Below are 6,173 nucleotides of genomic sequence, written 5' to 3'. Positions count from 1 at the left end.
GCAATGTACCAGTTCTGCCAGAGGCTGGCTGGGGGAGCTCACCTGGGCTGCAGGCACGAGGCGGGGGCTGGGCGGAACGGGGGCAGAGGGACCCCCCCCCCCACCCTCCCACCCCGCGGGCCTGCAGCCTGGGTTTTGCTGCCAGGCAATGAGGCCGGGCTCGCCTCGCTGAAAGAGGGGCCGCCCAACCAAGGCCACGTGCACGGAAGAATTCTCCAAAGCCAAAGAAAGAGAAGAGACCTTTTTTACATGGGATTCGCCTCCCTACAAACCAAGAAGCTCCACGTGTTCTGGCATGACAATGACTCCCAAGCCTGACCGAGTATTTGCTTTCTTTCCCATGCGGTAAGAGCGCTTCCCCGGAGACCTACCCTCTGAACCCAAAATTGAAGTGTACCATACGGTGTCATTAACCGTAAGCACAGTGCTATACAAATCTCTAGAACTCATTCAGCTTGCACAACTAAAGCTTTACCCCCACTGGCCAGCAATCCCATTCGGCCCCTCCCCCCAGCTCCTGGCATCTGCCATTCCAGTCTCTGTTTCGATGAATTGGACTCTTTCCGATACCTCTTGTAAGCGTGCTCAGGCAGTTGCTGTCCTTCTGTGACTGGCTTCTTTCATTTAGCAAAATGTTCTCCAGGTTGACCCATGTTATCACGATGGTAGGATGGCTTTCTTTCTTGAAATTGAATCATGGTCCGTTCTATGCATAGACCGCATTTTCTTTATCCATTTATCTGCGGGTGGACACTTAGGTTGTTTCCTCGTCTTGGCTGTTGTGAATAACGTTGCAGTACATATGGGACTGCAGATAGCTCTTCCAAGATCCTGATTTAAATCTTGCGGACAAATACCCAGACGCAGGATTGCTTCATCATCTGGTGAGTCCATTTTTAATTTTTTTGCGGAATCACAACACTGTTCTCTGCAGTGGCTGCATCGTTTTCTGTTCCCGCCAACGGCGTGCAAGGTTTCCAATTGCTTCACATCTTCACCAACACTTAGCTTTTATTTTTTGATAGTAACCATCCTGATACATATGAGGTGATGTCCCATTGTGATTGGAATTTGCATTTCCCTGATGATTAGGGACGCTGAGCATCTTTTCTGACACCTGCTGGCCATTAGCATACCTTTTTTGGAGAAATGTCTGTTCAAGTCCTTTGCCTACTTATTTTGGGGGGGGGATGTTGTTTGGTTTTTCTCGGTGGGGGCGTTTTTTTGCTACGGAGTTATAAGAGTTCTTTATATATTTTGGATAGTAATCACTTACCAGATACGTATTTTGAAAACATTTTCTCCCATTTACTATATTTTTTTAATATTTAAACATTTTTGAGAGAGAGAAAGAGACACAGAGCACGAGTGGGGGAGGGGCAGAGAGAGAGAGCGAGACACAGAATCCGAAGCAGGCTCCAGGCTCTGAGCTGTCAGCACAGAGCCCGACGCGGGCATCAAACTCACGAACCACGAGATCATGACCTGAGCCGAAGCCGGAGGCTTAACCGACTGAGCCACCCGGGTGCCCAAAACGATGCTCGTGTTTTATTTCACACATGTATAGATCAGAAGTCTGAGCAGACTGCTCAGTGTCTCACAAGGCAGAACCTAAGGTGTTAGCCAGACTGACCTCTTCTCTGGAAGCTGAGGGAAAATTAGGATCCCAAGCTCACCCAGGTTGTTGGTACAACCCGGTTCTTTGCAGCTCCTCTGGATCTGAGGTCCCGGTGTCCTTGTGACTGTCATCCAGGGACCACTCCTGCTGCCAGAGGCCTCCCACATCCCTTCTCACGTGGGCCCCTGCCTCTGCAAACCAGCCACAGTTCAGTGAGTCCTTCTCCTGCTTTGAACCTTCCTGGCCTTCCCTACTGCCAACTGCCAAAGAAAGTTCTCCCCTTTCAAGGGCCCATATACGTGTACCTCGTCTACTTGAATAACCCAGGACAATCTCCCTATTTGAAGATCAATTTGCCACGTAACGTGACATAATCACGGGGCATAAGAGTTCACCATACTCACTCACAAGTTTTGGCTATTAGGGTGGGTCATCTTCGGGGGATTATTTTAGAAATCACGCCTGCCACAGGCAATAGGTAATATATTTGGTAGGATAAGCTAACTAGCTGTGACGGACCCCCAAATTGCAGTAGCTTACGGAGTAAAAGATACCTTCACTCGCGCAGAACTGTCCAGGATAAATGTTCCAGGCCGGTGCAATTCTGTTCCACCCGGTCATTCGGGTATCCAAGTGGACTCGCTTGGACGAGGGTGGCCTCGTCAGCTTCAACACATGGCTTCCGAGACCACGTGAGCTGATGCCATCCCAACCAGCCCAAAAGGGCGTGAACGCAGGGGAACACACGTAGGGGATCTTACGGGCCAAGGCTGGAAATGCTTCACCGCTGCTCGTATTCTACCAGAAATAAATTAGTCACGTTAGCTCTTCCTGACTCCGTAGCACATGCCCTCCACTCGTGTGAGGCTCCCCCACAAAAGGATGGGAGGAGAAGTCGGCATTTGTGCTAAAAGATTGCTAAGTAGAGCGTGACACGATCCTGCCCTGGCAATGGACAGATGAACTTGACAGCAATGTGTCTGATGAATGGGATAGAAACCTACCAACAGAGGAAGACGTCTGTGCAGCAAGTATTTGAGGAAGTGACGGTCCAGACCTCAGAAAGGCCAAGTAGGAAGAGGAAAGACATGGCAGAGAAATTCTGGAGCTGCCGATCGGATTTTTGAAAGAGATTAAGATAGAGGCAGGAAAGGGGCGCCTGGGTGGCGCAGTCGGTTAAGCGTCCGACTTCAGCCAGGTCACGATCTCGCGGTCCGTGAGTTCGAGCCCCGCGTCAGGCTCTGGGCTGACGGCTCGGAGCCTGGAGCCTGTTTCCGATTCTGTGTCTCCCTCTCTCTCTGCCCCTCCCCCGTTCACACTCTGTCTCTCTCTGTCCCAAAAATAAATAAAAAACGTTGAAAAAAAAAATTAAAAAAAAAAAAAAAGATAGAGGCAGGAAAGAAACCTCAGCGACTTTAACTTTCAAGTCTAGGTGAGACTATTTTTTCTTAATTCTTTTTAATTTTTTTTAAATGTTTTTATTTATTTTTGAGAGAGACAGAGCCTGAGCAGGGGAGGGGCAGAGAGAGAGGGAGACACGGAATCCGAAACAGGCTCCAGGCTCTGAGCTGTCAGCACAGAGCCCGACGCGGGGCTCGAACACACGGACCGTGAGATCGTGACCTGAGCCGAAGTCGGCCGCTTAACCGACTGAGCCACCCAGGCGCCCCTGGGTGAGACTATTTTGAACAGAAAGGGGGAGGTCGGAAGCTACAGCTGGTGTGAGAAGGAAGAGACTGCGTTTAGTTTGAGGCATGTTGACGTACTGGCAGGGACCACATCGAGAAATGTCCCCAGGAAGCGGGATGTACGGGAGCGGGTTGGGGAGGGCAGGGTCATGGAGCACTCAGGAAGCAGGAAGTGGAATTTGGGAGCTATGTGCAGAGGTGATGGGGACAACCGAGGTGATCCAAAAAAATGGGAGAGAGGTCAAGGAGCACAGAAGGGCATACTTGGAACACGTCAGTGTGAAAATGGCGAAAAAGCCCACAGGGGGGAAGGAGAGCAGGCAGAGGCAGGAGAGCCGTGCCGCGTGGCCTCAGAGGTCCCAGGACCCAGAGAAGATGGCCCCTGCATTTCCCTGGTTTTAGGAACCGGAAGATAGTTGTGACCTCAGAGAAGGAAACATGTGGAGAGGGGTAAGGGTGGAAAACAAGGAACAAATTCAAGACGACCGCCAAGGACTGTGAGAGCGGGCACGAGAATCACAGAACCGTCCAGCCTCCGAGGCACGAGTTTCTGGCGTAGCTGCAACCAGCCAGAGCCCCATCCTGAGCCTGGCTGAGAGACCCCTCGTCCTGGGAGCTCCGCTTCCTTCTTCCCTTCCCTTCCATCGGTCCCTTTTAGCCGTCTGTCCGCTCTTGGTCTCACCAAAGAGGACGTAGGACTGGGGCTTTATCCCCCCTTTGGACCAGAGAAGATGAGAGTCGGTGCATCCTCGCTATGGAGACAACAGAAACACGTGCGAAGTCCCCAGGGGCACTTGGACGGGGCACCAGGTCCAGCCGCCACGAGACTTCCCCCGGGAGCTGGCCTTGCAGGGAGCAGCTCTCCCACGCATGTTAGACCGCGGGCTGGGGCCGGGAGAGAGGGGTAGCAGCCCCAGAGCAACTCCCCACCGCAGTGGGGTTCCAGACGTCAGCTCGTGCCAACGAGGCAGGTCTAGGGGCCCCCGGGGCTGGACCGAGAAGGGCTTTCGCTCCCTCTGCTTCACCCAAAATGTGCGGCCACAGATGTTGAAGAGGGGAAACTCGTTCACAGACAGAGAGGGCCCCGGCCTTGCTGTGAGATGCCTCCCAGTTGGGAAGACAGAAGACAAAGAGACGCCGGTAATGCCTTACCTCCAGGAAGTCACCTTCTGGAAGACAGAGGAATGTGGGCGGGGGCATGGCCCCCCGTCAAGCCCCAGGAACAGTTAGAGCGGTGTTCCAGAGGGCCAGCTGAAGCCAAAACCCAGGAAGGCTTCCGGGATGAAGGGAGAGTACAACAGCTGTTAAGAGCAGGGGGGCGGGCAGCCAGTGAGGGTTCCGAGGGGGAATCCTTGCAGACCCTTGTCTGTGTGTGTGGGGGGGGGGGGGGAGTCTGGGGGGGCAGCCTGAGAGGGTCCCCTTGTGGGGGGGCTAAGGGAGGGGGAAGCAGGCTGGCTGTCGGGTGTAGGGCAGAGCATTTTCTTACTCCCCGGCCACACTCGGCGGCCTGTTCGATTTCTCCATCAACGTCCGGCTGACGCGTCATTGGCAGGAGGACGATGCTCTGGAGGCACCTGCACGTCAGACGCCCGTTTTATCTTGCCCAGCGTTGGCTCAGGGCAGGATGCCTCCTCCGGCCCGTGGCTCGCTGTCTTCATAACCGTGCTCTGCGTGTTTCCCCCAAGGGTTGCAGTCTTCACAGCCTGTTTCACGTAGAGGACTGCTGAGGCCCGAGGCCCGGGGACAGTCTCTGCAGCAGGTGGATCACCGTGGCTCGTCCAGCATCCCCATCCCCAGGGGAGGGCAGGCCTGGAACTCCCCGGCCCCACCATCCACCTTGCCTAAGCCTTGCGCACACGGGGAGCGAATGAAGATGGAAATCGAGCCCGCGCTCCACCGACCGGCAGCTTCCACCCAGAGGAAGGGGCACCTTTGTGTGGCTTGGAGGCGCCATGTGGGTGAGCAACGGTCCCCGCCTGGGCCCAAGCCTGGGAGGGGCCCCAGTTCCTACGTCAGGGCGCCAGTCCATCCTCCCGAGGTCCCCCCACTGACTCTCAGTCTCCTTCCCCGGATCCCACAGGCGGCCCCTCTCAGAGAATAGCTGCGTTCGGGTCTTTAGAACGTTTCCCAGACCTTAGCGCACCTTAGGTCCAGAGGACTCGTCGAAACACGAGTGCCTGGGCCCCGCCTTCGCCGCTCTGATTCGGCAGGGCTTGGGCTCAGCCCAAGAGGTTGCATTTTTAACCTGTTCCCAGACGATGCTGCCGCTGCGGCTCCGGGGGCCACACTTGGAGACACGGTCCCCTGGCGCATCCTCCCGGCTCAGCAAAAGGATGAGACCCCCTGAAGGGCAGCCTCGGGGCCCCACGCGGCCTGGGTGTTCAATCAATACATATCGATTTTAGTGAATGGGAGCAGTGAAGGGTAGATTGTTGATTGACTCTGGGATCCCATGAACAACTGGCTCCTTTATGTCCAGACCTATTAACTTAATGGGAAACTCAAGGGCACAGGCAGCGTAAAATGTGCAGGGGAGGCACGGCCTGACAGTCTGCGATGCTGAACTCTGGAGAACCTCCTTCCAAACCGTCAGAAATAATAAAAAATAATAACGGTAGCCACCATTTATTAAGCTTCCGCTCCGCACCAGACTCTGAGCCGGCCTCCCAGCCAAGGTGGGGGGGGGGGGGGGACAGCGTGCACCCCCATTTTACAAGCAGAGATGAACGGATCTCAGCCCAAGGTCTCATGAGCAATGGGACAGCCGGGGGCTCCAGGCCCACATCCATCTGTGTAGACGCCTCACGAGCTTTGCCGCCCTGCCACGCTGCCTCCCTGCCGGGAACCAGGAAAGCTGGGGGTGGGAA

The sequence above is a fragment of the Neofelis nebulosa genome, chromosome 9 (genome assembly GCF_028018385.1).
Source record: "Neofelis nebulosa isolate mNeoNeb1 chromosome 9, mNeoNeb1.pri, whole genome shotgun sequence".
In the NCBI taxonomy this organism is placed as follows: Eukaryota; Metazoa; Chordata; class Mammalia; order Carnivora; family Felidae; genus Neofelis; species Neofelis nebulosa.
This window is presented reverse-complemented; position numbering follows the sequence as displayed.